This window comes from Chionomys nivalis, chromosome 26 (genome assembly GCF_950005125.1).
Source record: "Chionomys nivalis chromosome 26, mChiNiv1.1, whole genome shotgun sequence".
Classification (NCBI taxonomy): Eukaryota; Metazoa; Chordata; class Mammalia; order Rodentia; family Cricetidae; genus Chionomys; species Chionomys nivalis.
Genome location: NC_080111.1, coordinates 34,954,934 through 34,971,214, shown reverse-complemented (window position 1 = coordinate 34,971,214; position 16,281 = coordinate 34,954,934).

Sequence of the window (16,281 nt, the reverse complement as noted above, 5' to 3'; positions counted from 1 at the left end):
TGGAAGATATCTTATAGAGATGCTAATTCAGGCCTATGTGACAGCTAGCATACACAGCAGACAGGTAGATGTGGGCGTGACAAAATGCCATTCACCTGGTTACCTAGGAGACAGTCTAATATATTTTCCCACTCAATTTATGTGATGGTATATAAGCTGTTTGGATATTAAACGCAGAGAGATTGTCAGGAGAAAAGACCCTGAGATGCCCTTCCATGATGACCGTGTAAGTTGTGTCTGATTATTCCTTGCGGTTCCATAACAGTCTAATTAGGGAAAATAGTTATCTATGTTGTGGCACACATGGGCTCTAACAAAGAGTAAATGAACCTGTTTCCTGTACTCACATGCCAAGGACACACTTGTGGTTAAAGTGCGTTGATAATGTGGTGTAAAGGATGGTTGTCACCAACTCATTTCTTTTTATTTGTTGTTGTTTTTTTTTTTGTTTTGTTTTTTCGAGACAGGGTTTCTCTGTAGCTTTGAAGCCTGTCCTGGAACTAACACTTGTAGACCAGGCTGGCCTCGAACTCACAAAGATCCACCTGCCTCTGCCTCCCATGTGCTGGAATTAAAGGCGTGCACCGCCACCCACCAACTCATTTCTTTATGATCTCTAATGAAAAATACATTTTGTATACAGTAAACAGATGCATGTTCACAATATCTACAATGGTCTTGTAATCTTAATATATTTTAGATATTTTAATTTTTTTTTCAAGACAGGGTTTCTCTGTGGCTTTGGAATCTGTCCTGGAACTAGCTCTTGTAGACCAGGCTGGTCTTGAACTCACAGAGATCTGCCTGCCTCTGCCTCCCGAGTGCTGGGATTAAAGGCGTGCGCCACCATCGCCCGGCTAGATATTTTAATTTTTCCCTCATGGGAAACACATTTAGTACACTGTAGAAAAATGCTTTATGACATTTTCAGATAAGCTTATATAACTTTTCATACATAAACATGAAATTTGTTGTAGAAAATTCTTTAAATGAAACAATTAATCTATGACTTCAATTTAATCTGTTCCTTGAATCTATTTTTATGTGGCCCTTGAGAATATATCCCAAAAAATCCATTGCTAATACAGCAATAAAAATAATTTGAATACTGACAAACTTCTTGAAGTATTTATATATAATGTTAAAAACTTGTACTCATACTCTTTCTGTGATATGTTGTTTTATAGTACAGAATGGCTTTGGCAAAATTTTTTTTTATGCTTTTTCGAGACAGGGTATCATTGTGGTTTTGGAGCCTGTCCTGGAACTAGCTCTTGTAGACTAGGCTGGTCTTGAACTCACAGAGATCTGCCTGCCTCTGCCTCCCAAGTGCTGGGATTAAAGGTGTGCGTAATCACTGCCCAGCTGCAAAATTATTTATTTATTTATATATTTATTTATTTATTTTTATTCTTTTTTAATTAAAATTTCCATCTTCTCCCCATTTCCCTCCCCCTCCTCCCACATATTGCCCCCTCCCCCCACTCCCCTCCCCCTATCCCCACTCTTTTTCTCCTCCCCCACTCCATTACCCCTCCCTCTTGGTACTGAAGAGCAGTCCAAATTCCCTGCCCTGAGGGAAGACCAAGGTCCTCCCACTTCTATCTAGGTCCAGGAAGGTGAGCATCCAAACAGGCTAAGCTCCCACAAAGCCAGTTCATGTATTAGGATCGAAAACTAGTGCCATTGTCCTCAGCTTCTCATCAGCCTTCATTGTCCACCATGTTCAGAGAGTCCAGTTTCAAGCCATGCTTATTCAGTCCCTGTAGCGGCCTCGACGGGTTACTCTGTCTAGGGTTTGTAACCCGCCTGGCTGGCCAGTTATTCCAGGGTCACGGAGAGGCACCACCTAAAAGACATAGGCTGATGAGAAGGAAGGAGGCTAAGCATATTTGTCAAAGCCTCCGTTTATTAGAGTCATGGCCACAGCTTATATAGCCCCTGGATGGGGAGCTTGGGGGGCTGGGGCACGGGGTCCTGCCACGTGGTCCATGCCCATCACGCAGTCTGAGAGGTTACGATGGGTTGGGTCACGATTCCTTGGTTGGGAAGTCACAAGGTGACACACCTAGTTGCCTAGATAGTTTGGAATGTGAGGCAGGTTCCCTTAACAGAGGCTCTCTATTAACAGTTAATTTTGGTGTGAGATAGGCTTGGTCAATAAGACTATTCTTAAAACAATTGGAAAGTGAAGCCCTCTGCAAAAACTCCTCACGGCGGTGCTTCCTGTAAATTTTGGGGGGACACGGCTCCTGACAAGTCCCAGTCCAGCTGGCCTTGGTGGGCTCCCAATAGATCAGTTCCACTGTCACAGTGGGTGGGTGCACCCCTCATGGTAATGACTTCCTTGCTCATGTTCTCCCTCCTTCTGCTCCTCATTTGGACCTTAAGAGCTCAATCCGTTGCTCCAAATTGGGTCTCTGTCTCTGTCTCGATCCATCACGAGATGAAGATTCTAAGGTGATATGCAAGATATTTATCAGTATAGGATAGGGTCATTTTAGGTTCCCTCTCCTCAGTTGCCCAAGGTACCAGCTTGGGACATCTCCCTGGACACCTCCGAGCCCCTCTAGAGTCAAGTCTCTTGCCAACCCTACGATGACTCCCTTAGTTAGGATATATACTTCGCTGCTTCCGTATCCACCCTTCCTATGTCCCAACCATCCCATTCCCCCAAGCTCCTCCCATCCTCCCCTTCTCACGTTTCTCACTCCATTTCCCCTCAGCCCCATGCCACCTCACCCGCAAGTTCCCAGTTTTTGCCCGGCAATCTTGTCTACTTCCCCCATCCAGGCAGATGACTATACATTTTTCTTTGGGTTCACTTTCTTATTTAGCTTCTCTAGGATCACAAATTATATGCTCAATGTCCTTTATTTATGGCTAGAAACCAATTATGAGTGAGTACATTCCATGCTCCTCTTTTTGGGTCTGGGGTACATCACTCAGGATAGTGTTTTCTATTTCCATCCATTTGCACGCAAAATTCGAGAAGTCATTGTTTTTTACCACTAAGTAGTACTCTAATATGTATATATTCCACACTTTCTTCATCCATTCCTCCATTGAAGGGCATCTAGGTTGTTTCCAGGTTCTGGCTATTACAAACAATGCTGCTATGAACATAGTTGAACAGATACTTTTATCATGTGATAGGGCATCTCTTGGGTATATTCCCAAGAGTGGTATTACTGGATCTTGGGGTAGGGTGATCCCAAATTTCCTGAGAAAGCGAACACTGATTTCCAAAGTGGTTACACAAGTTTGCATTCCCACCAGCAATGGATGAGTGTGCCCCTTACTCCACACCCTCTCCAGCAAAGGCTACCATTGGTGTTTTTGATTTTAGCCATTCTGACAGGTGTAAGATGGTATCTCAAAGTTGTTTTAATTTGCATTTCCCTTATCGCTAAGGAGGTTGACCATGACCTTAAGTGTCTTTTGGCCATTTGAATTTCTTCTATTGAGAATTCTCTGTTCAGTTCAGTGCCCCATTTTTTAATTGGGTTAATTAGCCTTTTAAAGTCTAGTTTCTTGAGTTCTTTACATATTTTGGAGATCAGACCTTTGTCTGTTGCAGGGTTGGTGAAGATCTTCTCACAGTCAGTGGGTTGCCTTTTTGTCTTAGTGACAGTGTCCTTTGCTTTACAGAAGCTTGTCAGTTTCAGGAGGTCCCATTTATTCAATGCTGTCCTTAATGTCTGTGCTACTGGGGATACACGTAGGAAGTGATCTCTTGTACCCAATGTTGTAGAGTACTTCCCACTTTTTCTTCTATCAGGTTCAGTGTGTTCAGACTGATATTGAGGTCTTTAATCCATTTGGACTTGAGTTTTGTGCATGGCGATAGATATGGATCTATTTTCATTCTTCTACACGTTGACAACCAGTTCTGCCAGCACCATTTGTTGAAGATGCTCTCTTTTTTCGATTGAATACTTTTAGCTCCTTTATCAAAAATCAGGTGTTCATATGTTTGTGGGTTAAAATCAGGGTCTTCTACTCGGTTCCATTGATCGACTTCTCTGTTTTTATGCCAATACCAAGCTGTTTTCAATACTGAAGCTCTGTAATAGAGTTTGAAGTCAGGGATGGTAATGCCTCCAGACGATCCTTTATTATATAAGATTGTTTTGGCTATCCTGGGTTTTTTGTTTTTCCATATAAAGTTGATTAATGTCCTCTCAAGGTCTGTGAAGAATTTTGATGGGATTTTAATGGGGATTGCATTGAATCTATAAACTGCCCTTGGTAGAATTGCCATTTTTACTGTGTTGATCCTCCCAATCCAAGAGCAAGGGAGGTCCTTCCATTTTCTGGTATCCTCCTCAATTTCTTTCTTCAAAGACTTGAAGTTCTTGTCAAATAGATCTTTCACTTCCTTGGTTAGAGTTACCACAAGATATTTGCTATTTGTGGCTATCGTGAAGGGTGATGCTTCTCTGATTTCCCTCTCTGTTTCCTTATCCTTTGTGTATAGGAGGGCAACTGATTTTTGGAATTGATCTTGTATCCTGCCATGCTACTAAAGGTGTTTATCAGCTGTAGGAGTTCTTTGGTGGAGTTTTTGGGGTCGCTTATGTACACTATCATATCGTCTACAAATAATGAAAGTTTAACTTCTTCCTTTCCAATTTGAATCCCTTTGATCCTATTATGTTGTCTTATTGCTATCGCTAGAATTTCAAGCACTATATTAAAGAGGTATGGAGAGAGTGGACAGCCTTGTCATGTTTCTGATTTTAGTGGAATAGCTTTGAGTTTCTCTTCATTTAATTTGATGTTAGCTGTTGGCTTGCTATAAACTGCTTTTATTATAGTTAGGTACGACCCTTGTATCCCTAATCTCTCCAAGACCTTTATCATAAAGGGATGTTGAATTTTGTCAAATGCTTTTTCAGCATCCTATGAAATGATCATATGGTTTTTTTCTTTCAGTTTATTTATATGATGGATTACATTGATAGATTTTCGTATGTTGAACCAGCCCTGCATCTCTGGGATGTATCCTACTCAATCATAGTGGATAATTTTTCTAATGTGTTCTTGGATTCTGTTTGCCAGTATTTTATTGAGGATTTTCGCATCGATGTTCATGAGTGAGATTGGCCTGTAATTTTCTTTCTTGGTTGTTTCTTTGTGTGGTTTTGGTATCAGAGTAACTGCAGCTTCATAAAAGGAATTTGGCAATGACTTCTCTGTTTCTATATTGTGAAATACATTAAGGAGTATAGGTATTAGGTCTTCTTGGAAGTTCTGGTAGAATTCTGCATTGAAGCCATCTGGACCTGGGCTTTTTTTGGTAGGGTTTTTTTTTATAACAACTTCTAATTCTTCGCGACTAACAGGTCTATTTAGATTGTTCTCCTGGTCCTGGTTTAATTTTGGTATATGGTACTTATCGAAAAAAGTGTCCATTTCTTTTACATTTTCCAATTTTGTGGCATACAGGCTTTTGTAGTAAGATCTAATGATTCTCTGAATTTCCTCTGTGTCTGAGGTTATGTCTCCCTTTTCATTTCTGATCTTGTTAATTTGTGTATTCTCTCTCCGCCGTTTGATTAGTTTGGATAGGGGCTTATCAATCTTGTTGATTTTCTCCAAGAACCAGCTTTTTGATTCATTGATTCTTTGGATTGTTTTCTGTGTTTCTATTTTGTTGATTTCAGCCCTCGGTTTGATTATTTCCAGTCTTCTACTTCTCCTAGTTGAGTCTGCTTCTTTTTTTTCTAAAGCTTTCAGGTGGGCTATTAAGTCTCCAATGTGTGCTTTCCTCGTTTTCATTAAGTGGGCACTTAATGCTATGAACTTTCCTCTTAGCACTGCTTTCATAGTGTCCCATAGGTTTGAGTATGTTGAGTCTTCGTTTTCATTGAATTCAAGAAAGACTTTAATTTTTCTTTATTTCTTCCTTGATCCAGGTGTGGTTCAGTAGTTGACTGTCCAGTTTCCGTGAGTTCGTAGGCTTTCTGGGGTAGCATTGTTATTGAATTCTAACTTTAATCCATGGTGATCTGATAAGACACAGGTGGTTACTAATATTTTTTGTAACTGTGTAAGTTTGCTTTGTTACCAAGTATGTGGTCTATTTTCAAGGAGGTTCCATGAGCTGCAGAGAAGAAGGTATATTCTTTCCCCTTGGGTGGAATGTTCTATAGATGTCTGTTAAGTCCATTTGATTCATTAACTTCCTTAATCCTCTTATTTCTCTGTTAGGTTTCTGTCTGATTGACCTGATTGGTGAGAGAGGAGTGTTGCAATCTCCTACTATTAGTATGTGTGGTTTGATGACTGCCTTGAGTTTTAGTAATGTTTCTTTTACATAAGTGGGTACTTTTATATTAGGGGCATAGATATTCAGGATTGAGACTTCATCCTGATGAATTATTCCTGTTATGAGTAAAAAATGTCCCTCTCCATCTCTTCTGTTTGATTTTAGTTTGAAGTCAACTTTGTTAGAAATTAGTATGGCCACACCTGCTTGTTTCTTAGGTCCGTTTGCTTCATAAACCTTTTCCCAGCCCTTTACTCTGAGTAGATATCTGTCTTTGTGGTTGAGGTGTGTTTCTTGTAAACAGCAGAATGTTGGATCCTGTTTTCATATCCAATCTCTTAGCCTGTGCCTCTTTATAGGTGAGTTGAGTCCATTGATATTAAGTGATATTAATGACAAGTAGTTGTTAACTCTGGTCATTTTTTCTTTCTTTCTTTCTTTTTTTTTGGTAGTAGAGTTTGTGTGTTTCTCTTCTTCAAGTTGTGCTGGTGAAGGGTCATTAGATGTCTGAGTTATAGTGGGTGTTGTTGGACTCCTTGGGTTGTGATGTTCCTTCAATTACTTTCTGTAAGGCTGGATTTGTGGCTACGTATTGTTTAAATTTGCTTTTATCCTGGAAAATTTTGTTTTCTCCATTTTTAGTGAACGAAAGCTTGGCTGGGTATAGTAGTCTGGGCTTGCATCCATGGTCTCTTAGTTTCTGTAATACATCTATCCAGGAACTTCTGGCTTTCATGATTTCCATAGAGAAGTCAGGTGTAAGTCTGATAGGTTCACCTTTATAAGTAACTTGACCTTTTTCCTTTGCAGCTCTTAATATTCTTTCTTTATTTTGTATATTTTGTGTTTTGATTATTTTATGATAGGAGATTTTTTTTGATCCCATCTATTCGGTGTTCTGTATGCTTCTTGGACCTTCAAAGGAATATCTTTCTTAAGGTTGGGAAAGTTTTCTTCTATAATTTCATTAAATATATTTTCTGGACCATTGAGCTGTACTTCTTCTCCTTCTTCTATCCCTATTATTCTTAGGTTTGGTCTTTTATTGTGTCCCAGATTTCCTGAATGTTTTGTGATGAGTATTTGTTGGTTTTGCTGTTTTCTTTGATCAGTGTGTTTATTTTCTCTTCAGTGTCTGAGATTCTTTCTTCTATCTCTTGTAATCTGTTGGTAGTACTTGTCTCTGTAGTTACTGTTCGTTTATCCAAATTTTCCATCTCCATCCTTCCCTCAGTTTGTGTTTTCTTTATTACTTCCACTTCATTCTTCAAGTCTTGAACTGTTTCCCTTACCTGTTTGATTGCTTTTTCTTGTTTCTCTTGGTTTTCTTGGGTATCTTTGAGAGATTTATTCATTTCCTTTACCTTTCTGTTTGTAATCTCTAATTGATTATGGCAGTTTTTTACCTCCTGTTTAAGGTCCTCTATTATTTTCATATAATTCACTTTTGAGTCGAATTTTTCTAATTCTTCAGGAATAGGGTGTACAATTCTTCTTCTTTTGGGATTCCTGCATTCTGGTGATGTCACGTTGCCTTTCAGGTTGTTGGAGGAATTCTTGCATTGGCGCCTGCCCATCTCTTCCTTCAAATGGAGCCAGGAGAGGCCTGGTGTCTTGGTCCAGGCTTTGCTGTGACTAACTCTCTGGGTATATCTCTTCAGTGTAGGGGCAGGAACTGTTCCCATCCAGATGTACTCCTCAACACCAAACATGGACGCCTGGTAGTCCAATGACCCATGGACAAAAGGGCGAATTCGGGGGGGTAGGGGGGTAGGGGGAGGTCGAGTAGAGCACAGGTGACCCTGCAGCACAAGCTGGAGGTGCCTGCGCTCCCTTTTGGGGATTATTGAGGCCTACCCAGTAGGCAGGCACTCACCACTCTGAGTGGGTAGCCTTATTGTAGGAGCAGGAAGCTGTTCCTCAGTGAAGGACCTTGCAGACAAGGCAGGCTTGGTGGGGGGGGACATGTGTAGGAAAGAAAGCCCTGCAACAGGAGCAGGGGGAAGGGGTTTTGTGCTCTCTTCCAGGACAGTCTGCCCCTGGATAGCACACACTCACCCGTCCAGATTGAACTTCTTAGCACCTACACACAGACACCTGGTAGCCCCATGAGCCAGGGACAAAGGGAAGAACGAGGCAGGCAGGGCAGGTCGAGAAGAGCACAGCAGACCCTGCAGACCCAGCAACCGGGGCCTGCGCTCCCTCTCGGGGACCTTGAGGCCTGCCCGCTAGTCAGGCACTCACCGCTCTGTGTGGGTAGCCTTAGTGTAGGAGCTGGAAGCTGTTCCTCAGCAAAGGACCTTGCAGACAAGGCAGGCTTTGGGGGGGTGGGCAGGTGTAGTAAAGAAAGCCCTGCAGCAGGAGCTGGGGGAGGGGGTTTGTACTCTCTTCCAGGACAGTCTGCCCCTGGATAGAACACACTCACCCATCCATATGGAACTTCTCAGCACCTACACAGGGACACCTGGTAGCCCAATGAGCCAGGGACAAAGGGAAGAAGGAGGCAGGCAGGGCGGGTCCAGGAGAGCACAGCAGACCCTGCAGCCCCAGCAGCAGGGGCCCACGCTCCCTCGCGGGGACCTTGAGACCTGCCCGGTCTGCAAAATTTTTTAAACCATTTTTCCCCTTTGATGTAGGTATCAGAGTTGCTATAAATGACTGCTGCTTTAGGGTTTAAATATTTTGTTAGTGGAGATACAACCAATACACTAAATTATGATCAAACTTTTTGACTAGATAATAGGTAAATATAGTTGGGCTAAATTCAAAATTATTATTTTTTTAAAAGATTTTATTTATTTATTATGTATACAACATTCTGCCTCCATGTATGCCTGCATGCCAGAAGAGGGTGCCAGATCTTGTTACAGATGGCTGAGAGCCATAATGTGGTTGCTGGGAATTAAACTCAGGACCTCTGGAAGAGCAGCCAATGCTCTTAACCACTGAGCCATCTCTCTAGCCCCCTCAAAATTATTGTTTTGTTTTTTTGGTTTTGGAGTTTCTCTGTGGTTTGGGAGCCTGTCCTGGAACTAGCTCTTGTAGACCAGGCTGGTCTCGAACTCACAGAGATCCGCCTGCCTCTGCCTCCCAAGTGCTGGGATTAAAGATGTGTGCCACCACTGCCCGGCTCAAAATTATTTTAATACCCTAATTATATCATTTGTTTTACTGGGAAAAGGAAAATGGTTTGTTTTTACTGCTGGGTCATGTTTTTTGTAGTAAAGAAGAAATTCTTTGGTCGATATTGTAATCTTTATATTTCAATGTTAAGATTTTCTTATTTGTATTATATTAAATCAATGATTTTGAGAAAAAAAGAAATGAACAATTTTCTGAATAGGTATCACATACCATAATTAGATCAAGACCAGGTGAATAATTTAGATCAACCCTATAACCTGCAAGGAAAGAGAAGTCATTCCAACCAAAAAACGTCAAAGGCCAGAGAGTGTCAGTGCCGAATTCCATCAGAACTAAGACCTAATAGCAATACTCCTCAAAGGGTTCCACATATTAGAAACAGAAGGAACATTGACAGACCCCTTTTATGGTGCTACAGTTACCCCTATACCAAAAACCATGCAAAGATTCAACCAAGAAAGAGAATTACAGACCCATCTCACTGATGAACATAGATGCAAAAAGTTCTCAATAAAATACTAGGAAAGAAAATCCAAAAACACATCAGAAAATCATCTACTATGATGAAGTCAGCTTCATCTCAGAGATGCAAGAATGGTTCTACATACAAAAATCTATTAAGAATTCTGCCCTGTTTAAGTTCCTTTCCTGACATCCTTTAATAGTGAATGACAATATGACAATATAAGCCAAATTAACCCTTTTCTCCCACTAGTACTCTTGATTGCTAAGGCTTCTCAGAATCCTTCATTGGGTAGGGCCACCCAGCTGGGACTCACAATATTAGCAGCTTCTCTACTGGAGGATCAGAGACCAAATGACTCAGACAGCACAATTCATCCAGTTCTTCCCTCCCAGCCCAGCAGACAGGGTCCCAATTTAAAAAGGTTGTATTTAGTATATATTATTCCACTAACCTAGAGCACATCCTGTTCCACATCCAAAGTACAGGATCCTTTGTGTGCACATTCCATTGCACACTCACGTTACAGTGCATCCACCCCATTGCCTCAGAGATGGAAAATCCTGCAGACTAACACAGGTCACATTCATAAAGTAACTCCTGTTACTGTGTAACTGTGTTTACTTTGTAACTGTTGTTAAAGAAAAACATACCATAAATTAGAAAATAATCCAGGCATATTTGGGTTTGGAGGCAAAAGGAGAATGTAAATATAATGTGGATTTCATCTCTTGTAGACCAGGCTGGCCTTGAACTCACAGCCAGCCTTTGCCTCCCTAGTGCTGGGATTAAAGTCCTGTGCCACCTCTGCCCAGCCAGGAACTTTTTTATAATGGTGGCTCTAATAGTTGATTGCCTCCACTCTTTCCCCTGCAGTGTACACAATAAACTATTCCTCCTATTGTAGTCTGAGGATAGAAGGAATGCTCCATATGCAAATCCTTTCCCTGCAACTGCAATGCATAGTCAACTACATGACTCAAATGCACAATTTTAAAACTGTGAGGTGGTACAGTCTTTTTTTTTTTTTTTTTTTTTAGGAATTTTGAAAGTTTAATGTAGAGGACAGCAAGGTCATTGCCCTGGACAGCAACAGACCTAGGGCACCTGAGTCAACATAAGAGAACTTGTCTCAGAAACTATTTTTCTAACAGGATGGAAATGCAGCTGTTCTAGAACTAATATGCCTTTTCATTGAGAAATAACTTTACACACCTAGGAGATTAATGAAGAAAAACTTCTTTAATAATAGTAGACATCAATCTCTAGGTAATGCTCAAAGAGGTGCCAGATAGACAGATTCCACATTTGCTGTTGTCCTTAAGTGTCCTTTGGGTTCAGGCTCTAGTTTACACTTTGAATAATTGAAATAGACACAGGCAACTTGCCAGGCTAGACATTTAGGCAGATAGGAGAGTTACAGAGCAAAGATATTCTCAGGGTAATTTCTTCATTACACTGGTAACAGGAATCAGCAGGTGATTCCTTAGGTGACAGGGTCCTGAGGTGAAGGTAACAGGGGATGAGAAGGATAGGAAAACTAAAATTTAAAAAAGATAAAAAGCTAGGGTGGGGAGGTCTTGCAGATGCCTAGAAAGCTTCCTAGGAAAAATTGCATCTTTCTTGGCATTGGTGGCACACACCCTTGCTGGGCCAAGTGATCTCGGTGAGTTCAAGTGTAGCCTCCTCTACCCAGTGAGTTCCAGAATAGTCTGGACACTCCTACAGAGAAACCTTGTCTCAAAAAATTTTAAAAAGGAGAATAGCATCTTGTATACTTCCAAGGGAGAAATGAAAGTAATTAGAGAATTATAAGTACAAACTATCACATGAATTTAGGAGGAGGCTTTTCAAACAAATCTATACAACGGGAACACAGGGTATCTCAAGAACTTTACTATGAACAGAGTGGCCATGGGGCTGATAACTATAGCGCCATATGGTGGGAAGAGTTAGATTGTTAGAATCTGAAGCAACCCCTCCACAAAGGCCTTGGCACCAGACCATTACCAGCTCCCCTAAGCATATTCCTGGTTTTATAAAAGGAGCTGCTTTTTAATATCAGTAGATCAGATCCTTAGTTAAACTCACAAGGCTTAGGCCTCGGGCTATTACTAGGTCTGCCAAGGTTGTTCCTCCTTCCTCAAGGGGGCATAAAAGAAAAGCCTTGATTGATCAGGTTACTCCTCCACACAACAATGTTTTGCATTTCAATTATATGTCACGTGGTGTCATTTTGCCCATCTGGAAGAACTGTGCTTTTCTCAAATAGAAAACTGGAACTTTATACCACATCAGGCCTTAAAATAGCTTAGGAACCTGTCATGCCTCATTTAAAAGCTTGTTGGAGGTTGTTTTTTGATATGGTGATGTGTCTGGTTTTAAGTCAGTGGTGGCTACTTTTTAATTGTTTGAAGCCAAATATCTGGACAATTCAATTGAACAATGTGTACTCTAGCATCCTAATCTCTAATAGCCCTGATTAAAATACATTTAACTTTTGGGTGATTTAGAGGCTGTCCTTCCTCAGCTAATTCTACTTTGGGAGACTGAACTATTTCCAAGGCATCGGCCAATCCTTTATATCAGCAACTCAACTCTTCTATTTTGCAGCTTAGAAGTGCAGTGCTACCCAACAGGTGAGCTGCCTTGATACCGTCCACATAGTTAAACACAAATGGAGATTATATGTAAAGGTTAAATGCAAAGTGCTCAATTTCAAGAAGATACTGGAGAAACTAGGCCTCTCTGAGTATGGCATATTGAAGTTGACAATAAAAATGTTTGTACACACAGCACCCTGCTCCCAATTCTCTAAGCAGATTAAGGCCACAGTGCAAAGTTATTCAGAGGCCTGTTCCTAAGTATAGGAATTAACAAAGACCACATGGGACTTTACAACACAGGGAATATGGCAGCAGGTTCCCACACCGATCCCAGGAGGATGCACCATGCTGTCTCCTGCACCTCACCCTCTGCCTGCTTCTCCCCATCTGGAGACAGCGGTGCTCACTATGTTGTTGTTTCCCAGCTCGCCAAAGCTCTCAGGTCATCAACTTCCAGCAGCAGCAATTTCACTGCAGCACATGAAACCACTGAGAACAGCTCCTCTGCAAAGCCAAGTCTGAAAGTGGCTGCCTGGAAGAGCCCTGCACTGCTTATGACTGGCAGGTCACCTGGAGGGCCTGATTGGCTAGTGCAGTCTGAGTGACAAGCACACTGTCCATAGGCCTGTAGTGTGCTTAAAGACTCAGAAGAGTGATTCCTGACCATTTCTCCCACCCCATTCAAAGATCTTTTCTAGATAGGCCAAGGTAAGCATTTCAATAGCACTTGTCCTAGGCTACAAAAGCAGACAAATGTCACAATCTTGCACTCCACAGGAATTTTTCCTTTTTCCTCCTGGACCCAGTGTGGCTAGCTGGCTTGCATTGTGCAATGTGCTTATCTAGGTGGGTGTAGTGATTTCCTGTCCCAGAGGAAAAAAGATGTCCAGAATATTAACAGCTATAGAGAATTTTAAGGTAACAAAAAAAGATAATTGTCAAGGTGTTAAAAGTGTGCACTGCCAGCAAGCAGTTAAAGATGGTCATATCATCTCAAATTTTACAGATTAGTGAAGGTTTTTCCCATTTCAAAACCTTTATGTTAAATCTCTCTCAGGTATAATCAATTTCCTGATAGAGTGCGTGGGGTCACTTATGTATACTAATATATCATCTGTGAATAGCAAAAGCTTGACTTCTTCCTTTCCAGTTTGTTTTCCCATGATCTTCTTTTGTTTTCTCTTTGTTCCAGCTAGAGCTTAAAGGACTAAGTTTACTAAGTATGCTGAGAGAGGACAGTCTCTGTCCTTTCCTTTCATTATGGTAAGATACTTTCCTTGTATCCCTGATCTCTCCAAGACCTTTATCATGAAGGGGTGTTGAATTTTGTCAATGCTTCTCAGCATTTAATGAGATGATTATATTTTTTCTTCCAATTTATTTATATGGTGGATTATATTGACAGACTTTCATATGTTAAACCATTCTGCATATCTAGGATGAAAGCCAATTTCATCATGGTGAATAATTATTTTGGTGTATTCCTAGATTCAGTTTGTCAGTATTTCACAGAATAATTTTGCATTAATGATCATGAGGGAGACTGATACGTAATTCTCCTTTTTGATACTTTGTGTGGGATTAGTATCAGGGTAACTGTAACATCATAAAATGGAAATGTTTTTATGTAAATGTTCCTTCTGTTTTTAATTTGTGTAACAATTTGAGGAGTACAGTTGTTTCCTCTTCTTTGAAGTTCTGATAGAATTCTTCACTCAAACCATCAAGTCCAGGGATTTTTTTTGGAGGGGGGTTGGAAGAAGGCTGTTAATGTCTACTTCTAATAACTTGAAGGTTCCAGGTGTATTTAAATTGTTCACTGTGTCTTGATTTAATGTTGGTATGTGGTACCTATTCAGAAAATTGTCCATTCACTTTACATTTTCCAATTTTGTGGAATACAGGTTTTGCGGTATGATGAAACGATTCTCTGGATTTTTTCAGTGTCTGTTGCTCCACCCACCTTTTCATTTTTGATTTTGTTAATTTGGATGTTCTCTCTGCCTTTTGATTAAGTTGGATAAGGGTTTGTCTGTCTTCTTGATTTTCTTTTTCATAGAATCAGTTCTTTTTTTACATTGATTCTTTATAGTGTTTTCCTTCTTTCTATTTTATTGACTTCACCCCTAAATTTGATTATTTCCTGTCATCTACTCATCCAGGGTGAGTCTGCTTCTTTTGTCCTGGAGCTTTCAATTGTGCTGTTGACTCACTAGTGTGAGATTTCCCCACTTCCTTTATGCAGGCACTTAGTGCTATGAACTTTCTTCACAGCACTGCTTTAATAGAGTCCCATAGGTCTGGGTATTCTAGAAAGTCTTTGTATTCTAGAAAGTCTTTAATTTCTTTCCTTCTTTCTTCTTTGCCCATTGTTGATTCAGCTGAGCACTATTCACTTTCCAAGGGCTTGTAGATTTCTGTGATTAGTGTTGTTGAATTCTAACTTTAAAACATGGTGATCTGATAAGACACAGGTGGTTATTACAATTTTTTGTGTCTGTTGAGGTTTGCTTTATCACCATGTATGGGGTCAACTTTAGAGAAGGTCCATGAGGTGCTGAGAAGAACTTATATTCTTTTGTGTTTGGGAGGAATGTTCTCTCTAAATGTCTGTTAAGTCCATTTGAGTCCTGACATCTGTTAGTTGCCTTATTTCTCTGTTAAGTTTCTGTGTGACTGACCTTTTCACTGAGGAGAATGGGGTGTTGAAGTCTCCTACTATTTGTGTTTAGGATTTGACTGCAATTTAAACTTTAGCACAGTTTCTTTTACATAAGTGTGTCCTCTTGTATTTCAGGGATAGATGTTCAGGACTGAGATTTAGTCTGTTTTTTTTTTTTTTTTTTTTTTTCTGCAATCACACGAGGTTTATTTGACAGGTACCAGTGCACTGGGGCCGAGACTCATAACCCACATGGTGGAGGAATTTGACCACGAGTAACTGGAAGAAGGAGTTTTTTTTTTTTGTTTTTTTTTTTTTTTTTTTGGTTTTTCGAGACAGGGTCTCTCTGTGGCCCTGGTTCCCGTCCTGGAACTAGCTCCTGTAGACCAGGCTGGTCTCGAACTCACAGAGATCCGCCTGCCTCTGCCTCCTGAGTGCTGGGATTAAAGGCGTGCGCCACCACCGCCCGGCTGGGTTTTTTTTTTTTTTTTTTTTTTTGGTTTTTCTTTTTTTTTTGTGTGTGTGTGTGTTTTTTTTTTCTTTTTTTTTTTATTCTTTTTTAATTAAAATTTCCACCTGCTCCCCGTTTCCCATTTCCCTCCCCTCCTCCCAAATATTGCCCCCTCCCCCAACTTCCCTCCCCCTATCCCCACTCCTCTTCTCCTCCCCCCACTCCATTCCCCCTCCCTCTAGATACTGAAGAGCAGTCCAAATACCCTGCCCTGCGGGAAGACCAAGGTCCTTCTATCTACGTCCAGAAAGGTGAGTGTCCAAACAGGCTAAGCTCCCACAAAGCCAGTTCATGTATTAGGATTGAAACCTAGTGCCATTGTCCTTGGCTTCTCATCAGCCTTCATTGACCGCCATGCTCAGAGAGTCCAGTTTCAACCCATGCTTATTCAGTCCCAGACCAGCTGGCCTTGGTGGGCTCACAATAAATCAGTTCCACTGTCACAGTGGGTGGGTGCATCCCTCGTGGTCCTGATTTTTTGCTCTTGTTCTCCCTCCTTCTGCTCCTCATTTGGACCTTAAGAGCTCAGACCGTTGCTCCAAATTGAGACTCTGTCTCTACCTCGATCCATCGCCAGATGAAGGTCCTAAGGTGATATGCAAGATATTCATCAGTATAGGA